The sequence below is a fragment of the Mastomys coucha genome, unplaced genomic scaffold (genome assembly GCF_008632895.1).
Source record: "Mastomys coucha isolate ucsf_1 unplaced genomic scaffold, UCSF_Mcou_1 pScaffold9, whole genome shotgun sequence".
NCBI lineage: Eukaryota > Metazoa > Chordata > Mammalia > Rodentia > Muridae > Mastomys > Mastomys coucha.
Genome location: NW_022196915.1, coordinates 48222678 through 48231519, shown reverse-complemented (window position 1 = coordinate 48231519; position 8842 = coordinate 48222678). Strand labels below are relative to the sequence as shown.

The 8842-nt window shown below is 46.4% G+C and overlaps 1 long non-coding RNA gene across 2 annotated transcripts in view; it reads right to left on the bottom strand.

Annotated features, from left to right (window-relative positions):
* Nucleotides 1-2901: 2901 nt before the first annotated feature.
* LOC116085271 overlaps nucleotides 2902-8842 on the bottom strand; it is a 30898-nt gene continuing 24957 nt past the window's right edge. Inside the window, exons 2-4 of one of the 2 annotated variants that reach the window (XR_004116473.1) lie at nucleotides 6101-6224; nucleotides 4284-4332; nucleotides 2902-3082 (exon numbers count right to left, since the gene is read on the bottom strand). This is a non-coding gene — a long non-coding RNA (uncharacterized LOC116085271). Of the gene's footprint in view, nucleotides 3083-3959; nucleotides 4333-6100; nucleotides 6225-8842 lie in introns of those variants that run through there. The other variant, XR_004116472.1, reaches the window with a different exon arrangement.

Below are 8842 nucleotides of genomic sequence, written 5' to 3'. Positions count from 1 at the left end.
AGGGATGTGTCCAGGCCGTGGGCTCCAAAGCGAGGCCCAAACGCGCGCGCTCTCTGCAAGTAGGGCGGTGGCGCTCCCAGAGACCGAGGCGGGTAGAGACGCCCGAGCGAGCGAGCGAGCGAGAGGGACGCTCCGGGCTATTCCGCGCAAAGCGTGGAGCCGGGGGGCGGGGGAGTCCCCCATCGAGTGGCCGGAGTGCGGGTACCCAGTTTGTGCACAACCACCCGGCCCAGCGACCCCAGCCACGGGCAGGAGAGCGCCGCAGGGCGGAGGCCGCTGCCACGGAACCAGGCGGGCGGCGCACAGCCCGGGGGAGCTGGTTTTCCCGGGAGGGCACGTGACGGGGTTGGCAGCGCTCGGGCCCGGGCGGGGGGAGGGGGAAGTGGCGAGCAGGAGGCCCGGGGGCGGGCGGCTGGCGCGCTGTGTACTTAGGTCGTGTGCTGGGGCTTTTCTCTCCTGGGAGCGGGCCGAGGGGCGGGGGAGGGGCCACCGCTCCGCCTTCTTCTTTTCGCAATGTTGACGCAATCTATAAATAGTGGAACAAAAGGACCAACTTCCTCGGAGCTTTGCTGAAACTGCACAAAAAAATCGAGCTGGGGGGTTCCCTGGTCCCCGATGTTGGGGCGGGGAGCGCGGCGCCCAGGGAGGGGGCGGCGCGGACCGGCCTAGGGGGACACCTGGCCGAGCGCAGCCGCCGCTCCGCTCGAGCCCTGCGCTCCAGTGCCCCCACTGGCTGGAGAGCTCGCCCAGACCGGGGGTCTTCCTCCGTCGCTGACAGGTCAGTGCGCACCGCCCCTTTCGACTCTGGCTTCTTTTCTCCCTCCTCCAGCCTCCACTTTTAGAAGGGAACCGTGGCGGGGGGCGGAGGGTAAGGAAATAGAACGAGGAGCAGCAGCGACAGCCAAAAAAAAAAAAAAAAAAAAAAGCTGTAACCCGGGCGTGCGCGGAGAGGAGAGGAGTCAGGGGCTCCAGGATGCGATCTACGCGCGGCCCCCACGGGAGAAACGAAGCTCCGCACGGCTGGCGGGCAGAGCTGGCCGCAGGGTGAGAGGAGGGGGCTCCCGGGAGGCCGTGCGTCTCTCTCCGTCTCCTTTGAACGCAGACCTGCAGAGTCCGCCTGGTCCGCGGTGGGAGGAATGAGTGGAGAATTGTCGCTGCCGCCACTGCACCCCCGAGGCCCACGCACCCTGAGCGCTTGGAATTGGGGACAGAGTGGGATAGGGGGGCACCCACCCCGCGCTCGGGGAGCGGGGACCTGAGCTCCGGAGCCCGCGGCGTCGCCGTTGGTGGGGGCGCCAAGGCAAAGGGAGGGCGGAGCTGGCTCTGTTGACAGCGGTGAGAGAGCAGGGAGGGCGAAAGTTGGGGAGAGGAGGCGGGAGAGGTGGGAGTCTGGTTGGAGGGGGAGGAGGGAGCGCGCGCGCGGGATTCAGAGGGGCGTGGATCACGTGACGGGCAGCCACCCCCACTACAGGCTGGCGGTAGGGTGACGTCACCACCCTGCCTGCAGGGGGTGGCACTTCCGTTTTCTTTTCCCCCAGGCTGCTGCTCCCAAGCCTCTGCACCCTCGTGAGGGTAGGCAATAGTCTGAGGTCGTCAGGTGCTTTGGCAAAACAACCGAGAGTTCGGCAGGGGGGCTTAGTCTGAAGCTTCGGTCCGGCCACCCCTCGACGCGCCCCATTGTGTGTGTAGTGGGTGAGGGCGGTGCCGGGTGCCGGGTCCCCCGCGGCTCCCAGCTCCAAAAGGGCGGGGAGGACTCTGTTCGGTCAAGGTGGAGTCTGGCCACTAGCTGGTTCCTGAGTCCAGACTTCGATTTCCCAGGGACTAGGGTCTTACTCTCCTGGTTAGCCCTCTGGGCGCCTGGTGGTTAGGAGCCAGTTCTATGGCTCTGGTCCATGGCCCAGCTTGATGGGTGTGTGGTCAATCTGTCACCACTGGAGCGACTCGATTCCAGCAGTCCTTAAGAGCTATTTTGAGTAAACTCTGGGTTTTGGTGACTCAGCTCGGTGAGCGGCGCTATTTATAGGTAGATGAGTTAAGAGCAGGGAAATACACTTCGCTGGGATCAGCCCGCCCGCCCTATTATAGCAGAGATCTCTATTAAGAAGCAACACTTTACAGTCTTCGAAAAGAAAAATATTTGGTTCTTAGAATCTGTGTTATAAGACACTGGTCAGGAGAAGACTGCTTAGAACAGTGGAAGTGGAACATTTGTGGAGTAAATGGAGAATCTGGGAACTGTCATGACCATTTGAGTGGAGGTTACTGAATGAGAAGAGGAGTAATGAACCAGCCGCTTTCCTGGACACCTGCAGCATAGGAATAGGATGCCCATATTACAGAAAATAAAATAAGGGAAAACTAAATGCTGACAAAGTCCCTGCACATAAATATTCTATAACAGGAAGGGATTTGTGATATTTAGCGTCAAAAGTCTGGTCTTGTGGGATGATAAATTTCATGTTTATCACCCAATTTCTTCCAAGAAAGTACAACAAAAACATGTGCTTTTCTTCCCTAGTACGCGCCACTTGTAGGTTATTGCATGATGGGGTTTTATGGTTTAAATTTTTACATTCCCACACTCCTCCAGCCCCTTGCTCTAGAAATCCAAGAGGCATATGCTATGAGAAAGATTGTGAGGTTGCTCCCTTGTGGGGGAAGGGTGGAGTGGTAGCTGCTTTCCATAGGGTGTCTCTTGAAAGAAAGATGGTGACTTCCTGGGTGGTTAGGTCAGCTAAGAATAAAAACGAGTGTCCAAAAGAGAACAGAGTGCACACTGGCTTCTGCATGACAGATGTGGGTACGGGTGCTGGGGGGGGGGGCTTGAAAAGGGGTAAGAGGGAAGCTGGACAAATGGTCAGTGCCTTTATTATTCAGAATAATCATGCTGAGGAATTTGTATTTGTACCTGGATGGAAATATTTATTATTAATTTTTAGCCTTTTAGGATGAACAGAAACACTTTGAGAAAAAAAAAAAAGCAATGGGTGTTTCTTTTTCTCTCCTACAAGTCATTGAGCCCAGAATTTCAAAGGGTTATTCTGCTTTGTGAGTCAGTTCTTGCCATGCCTCAGCTCAAAACCTGTAAGAAAGCGAAAACCTCCAGAAGATGTTTGATGGAAGTAACAGTTGGTCACATATGCCCTGTCAGGATCCTGGAGACTTAAAGATGGAATGTAAAAGAATGGTGAGCTAAGACAGAATCTGTTAGAACCACTGCCAAGTACCCCGAGACAGCGGGGCTGGAGAGAAGACTCCAAGAGAAGTCATTAGCTATTGGAGGTGTGGACCCCAGGGTCAACACATCTTTTACACCATAGGGGGGACCTTTCCCAGGGAGGTTGCTGTAAAGTCTGGATCTCTGCAGTCACAGAAAACCAGCTAAAACCATGCGGGAGGCTAGGAGGACCAGGAGGCTCTCTAGTTAGCCAGGAACTCCAAGGAACACTCACACTTAGGGCAAGTCTGGAGCAGGAGGAGGCATTAAAGGACAGGGCTAAGTGAACGCAATGGTGTCCTTAGTGTGTGGGGATAACTCTGCATGGCTGTAGTCCTTAATGTATGGCTGTAGTCCTTAATGCATGGCTGTAGTCCTCTGTGGCTTTAATCCTTGGTGCATGGCTATAGTTCTGTAGGCCATCAGTCCTGCTACCCAAGAATAAAGAAAAACCTGCTGCTTCCTTCATAAGACCAAAAAGAGCCAGGCATGGTGCTTAGTGCCTGGGAAGCTGAGGCAGGAGGACTACTGTGAATTCAAGACCAGCATGTCCCACAGAATATGACTGTCTCAAAAACAATAGGACTGAAAAGACTTCCACTCTTAATGGAAAAGAAAGCGTAATTGTTGCATGGACTCCTCCCATTTTCACAGTAAATGCTAAATCAACAGTTAGTAAATGGGCTTAATTATATCTAGGGAACTAAAAGTAACACTTTTATCAAGGTAAATAAAAATGTTCTTTATAATCTGTTATCTTTTATAATCCACCTTAAGCTTCTATTATTTATGTATCTGTGGTGTTAGGTTAAATATGCTTCTTTTTTAGAGATAAAAATAGTGGTTGGGTTGTTTTAATAATTCATATTCTCCTAAAGGCAATTTGAAATACTTTTGTAGTTGCATAATTATATTTATGAGTCAAAAGAACTATACATTCATACTATACACATTTTAAAATAAGTACATTTTGGGGCTGGAGAGACGATGGCTCAGCTGTAAGAGCATGAATAGTTCTTCCAGAAGACTGGAGTTTGCTTCTCAGCACCCATTCTGGGAAAATTACCTGTGACTCTGATTCCAGGGGCAGCTGGTTCCTCTGGCCTCTGTGGCACCTGCAGGCACATTTGTGCAGACACACAAACACACACAAATACATATAATTAAAAATAACAAGAATAGATCTTTAAAAAATAAGTACACCCATATAGTGAGAAAATACGAGTCCTTTGTAGATCACTTAATGATTTTTTTGAAGTAGCTTCTAAAAAAAAGTCCTTTTTAAAGTTTCTTATACAGCCAAAATCCTTTTTGAAGTTTCTCATACAGCCGTGATTTTCTTTTTAATGGATGCAGCATGCACATTCCATTAACATACTTTGTTATCAGGCCCCAAACCTTGACTTCTCTGTGATGTCACAGCTGCCATGGAGGCAGCCCAGAGGAGCTTAAGTAAACACTTTCAGATGACATAAAGCAGTCCTGAAGGAGGAACAACCACAACCAAACTCTACCACATAGATCTGCACATGCTGTTTTTCCATATGCCAGAAAGCTTGCTCCCTGTGTGATTGCTAGTCTTGGTTGTCAACTTAACTACACCTGGAATTAACTAAAACCCAAATGGCTGGATACACCTGTGACAGATTTTTTTTTCTTAATTAAATCATTTGAAGTGAGAAGACCCACTTCTAATCTGAATCTCTGAGATAGGAAGATAAACATCTAATCCAGATCTTTTGAGTTGGGAAGATTTACCTTTAATCTGGACCACATCTTCTACTGGCAGCCTATAAAAAGGACATGGTAAACGGAAGCTTGCTCTTGCTCTCCTAGCAAGTCGGTTCCTTCACCGGCATTAGACTAGCTGAGACATTTAGCCTTGCGGACTGAACAACTCCTGGATTGATGGACCTTCCATTGGTAAACAGCCATTGTTGGCCTAGCTGGACCACAGCCTGTAAGCCATTCTATATATACACATAAACTGTACATAGTTTCATTCTGAAGTTCTGTTCCTCTAGAGAACCGTGACTAATACAGATTTTTGGTAGCAGAAGTATACAGGTGAATTTTTAAGTATCGCCGTTAGGCTTCTCAGTTTTGCCAACAAATTACTGAAGCCTCTCCTGGAAACTCAAGAGCACTGAAAGCCTGTGGGGTGAGCTGTTTTACAAACTCAAGGAGACAAAAGTATTTGATTATCCTGATTCACCAACTGTGAGAGGCAACAGATTTGGTGAGTCTATACATAAAACTTTTGACAATTTGTGAAAAAATGATGACACTGGTTGGTTGTTCCTAGCATCTCTGGATAAATTGACAAAGGAAAAGAATGAGCGCTGTGATTAAAAAAAAAAAAAAAAAAAAATTAACCAACTTCTAGCATTTTTGGGAAGCCCGGCAGTGGTGGAGCACGCCTTTAATCCCAGCACTTGGGAGGCAGAGGCAGGCAGATTTCTGAGTTCAAGGCCGGCCTGGTTTACAGAGTGAGTTCCAGGACAGCCAGGGCTATACAGAGAAACCCTGTCTTGAAAAACAAAACAAAACAAACAAGCATTTTGGAGGACAGTGAACCCAGTGATGAAATGGTCAGCTCCAGATGCCCAGGAGGAGTCTAAAGGTGTCTGAGTTGCCTGGAAGTGAGCCTTCTCTCCAGTAGCTGTTACAGCTCACATAGAAAACCAGACCGAAGCTCTCTCTATAAGGCTGGCCAGGTTACAGTGAAAACTCAAATCAGCATTTGGAGGATGCCAGCTGTAAAGTAAGGGCATTCATTGGTAAAGAATGGGATCCTGTAACAAGGAGAGGAGATATATGGGAGGAGATAAATATTGAATCTGAGATCTCTGCACCCTGAGATTCTCAAGAGTTTTCTCTTACCCGAGGAAGTAGTGTAAAAAAAAAACCTCAGCAGATGTACCCCCACCTCCTGAAATACTGCCTCTTCTGACTTTGACCAGAGAAATTAATCCTTCATTGTCTGCTAAACCAGCAGTGAGTTCCTCTGGAAAAAAAAAAAAAAAGTCAAATAAGACATTACTGCTATCCCGCAGCACCCACCAATAGTTGCCTCTAGACCTAGAACCAATTAAGACTGAGCAGGCCTAGAAAGTAGTCCATGAGAAGGTGTGCTATACTACTAAAGAGCTTCATGAGTGTTAATTCATTCAGGCAGAGAACTGGAGAATATGTATGGGAATGAATTTTAAGGCTGTGATAATGGTGGAAAGAACATAAAACTGGACCCAGAGTATTAATGTAGGCCAGTGAGTTGAGATTCTAGTCTAATGTGGAAGCAAGCCAGTAAACAGCACCCTTCCGTGGCCCATGCACCAGCTCCTGCCTCCAGATTCCTACCCAATCTGAGTCCCTGTCCCAGCTTCCTTCAATGATGAACTATGATATGGAAGTGTAAGCCAAATAAGCCTTTTTTCCCCCAACTTGCTTGTTGTCATGGCATTTTATCAATAGTAACACTAACTAGGACACCTGGTTACAGAATTACTGCACATTAACAATAACATGAGGGCTGGAGAGATGGCCCAGCAGCTAAGAGCACTGACTGCTCTTTCAGAGGTCTTGAGTTCAATTCCCAGCAACCACATGGTAGATCACAACCACCTATAATGGGGTCCGATGCACTCTTCTAGTGTTTGTCTGAAGACAGCTACAGTGTACTCGTATAAATAAATTAAATACATAAATCTTGGAAAAAAACTTTTTTTACAAAAAAGAAATAATAACATGAAAGGAAACTGGAAGTGGGGCCATCTAGCTCTCGATGTCTCAGAGTAAGAATTGAGGAAATTATTATAAAGTAGCTATCTAATGAGTCTTTTCTTTTTTTAACTGAGTTCAAACCTACAAACTGAGTTGTAGAACAACCAGGGCTACACAGAGAAACCCTGTCTCAATAGAGAGAGAGAGAGAGAGAGAAAGAGAGAGAGAGAGAGAGAGAGAGAATATAACACTATCCTACAGTAAAACTGACACACTAAGGATTCAAATACAAACCATGATATTACTGTCTTAGTTACTTTTCTGTTACTGTGTTAAGACACCATGACCAAGTCAAAAATCCTTATTTGTGACTTAAAATTTCTAAGAGTTAGGCTCCATGACCATCATGGCAAGGAGCATAGCAATGGGCAATAAGGCATGGTGAGGAGCAGTAACAAAGAACTCATCATTGAGACACGATCAGGAGACAGGGAGGAGGGAGACTGAGAGACTGACACAGAGACACACTGGGAATAGCTTGGGCTTGTGAAACCCCCAGAGACACACCTCCTCCAACAAGACCACACCTTCCAATCCTTCCCAAAAAGTTCCACCAACTGAACCAAGCATCCAAATATATAAGCCTATGGGGGCAGTTGTCATTCAAACTACACTTATAGCTAAAAGCAACAATGTTGTTAAAAGTCAAGTATGGCTTAACTATTCATTAAACAGTAATTCAAACTCCTTGTGTTATTTTCTTTACCTTTCGATGGTAAAGAAATACCTTTCTATGGGTTCAAAATACAATTTGAAGTGTTTGTGGTATATGCTCCCATGCATGTGCATGTAGAATTCAGAAGAAAATGTTTAGGTATCTTATTTTGCTCTCTTCCTTGGTTTTTGAGACATTCTCTCACTGAACCTGAAGCTTGCTATTTTGACAAAATTGGCTGGCCAGCAAGTTCCAGGATATGTCTGTCTCTAACTACTAACACGGGGGTTAGAGATGGTATGGGGTGTGGTCATGCCAAGTTTTATGTGGTTCTAGAGATTCAGACCCGGGTCCTCTTGCTTGGATAGTAAATGTTCTTGTTTGCTGAGCCATCTTCTCAGCCCCTATGGTTTATTTTTTTAAAGGAATATTTCCAAAGTCAACTAAAATACATATTTTTTATCATGTGAGCAAGTCTTTATGTTAAGCATAAGCCTTGATGTGTTCATTATGAATATAACTAAAAATTCATGGATGGGGTTTGAAGAGAAATTGCTGAGCACTTAGGAAAATACTTCTGTGCCACAAATTACCTTAGCTACTAAATATTGAAAGTAAAAAAAAAATGCTGTTATCTACATATTTCAGAATTAGAATCACCTCCATGAAAAGTGTAAATAGAGATGTTTTATACTTAGTTCTTTTCTGTAATCTTAATTTCATTGGTCATTTGTCTTTGATCTATGTTCATATGCTATTCTATGTATATATAATATATATTATGTGTAGTATTCTTATGTGTGTGTGTTTCTGTGTGCCGTGGTACACATGTGGAGGTCAGTGGACAGCCTGCAGGAGTCTATTCCCTTCCTCCCACCGTGTGGATCCTGGGAATCAGACTGAGACATCAGGCTTGCAGCAATCACCTTTACACACTGAACCATCTTGTTGGTTACTTTCTCCATTAACGCCTGGGTGACAGTCACTTAGATGTGATAGTTGAGGGTTATGCTACCTTTGATGAAAAATGCAGATATTTTTCATTTATTTTCTGATGAATAATTGCTTAGAGGAAGAGTAAGGTCAGCTTAATGTCTTCCTTTCTTTAAGTGATTGTGTCTCCTGCCAGGAGGTCTGAAAAGGTTTGCCTTCATTTCTTAGGCACATCTGCTTATCCACAGTGAAGT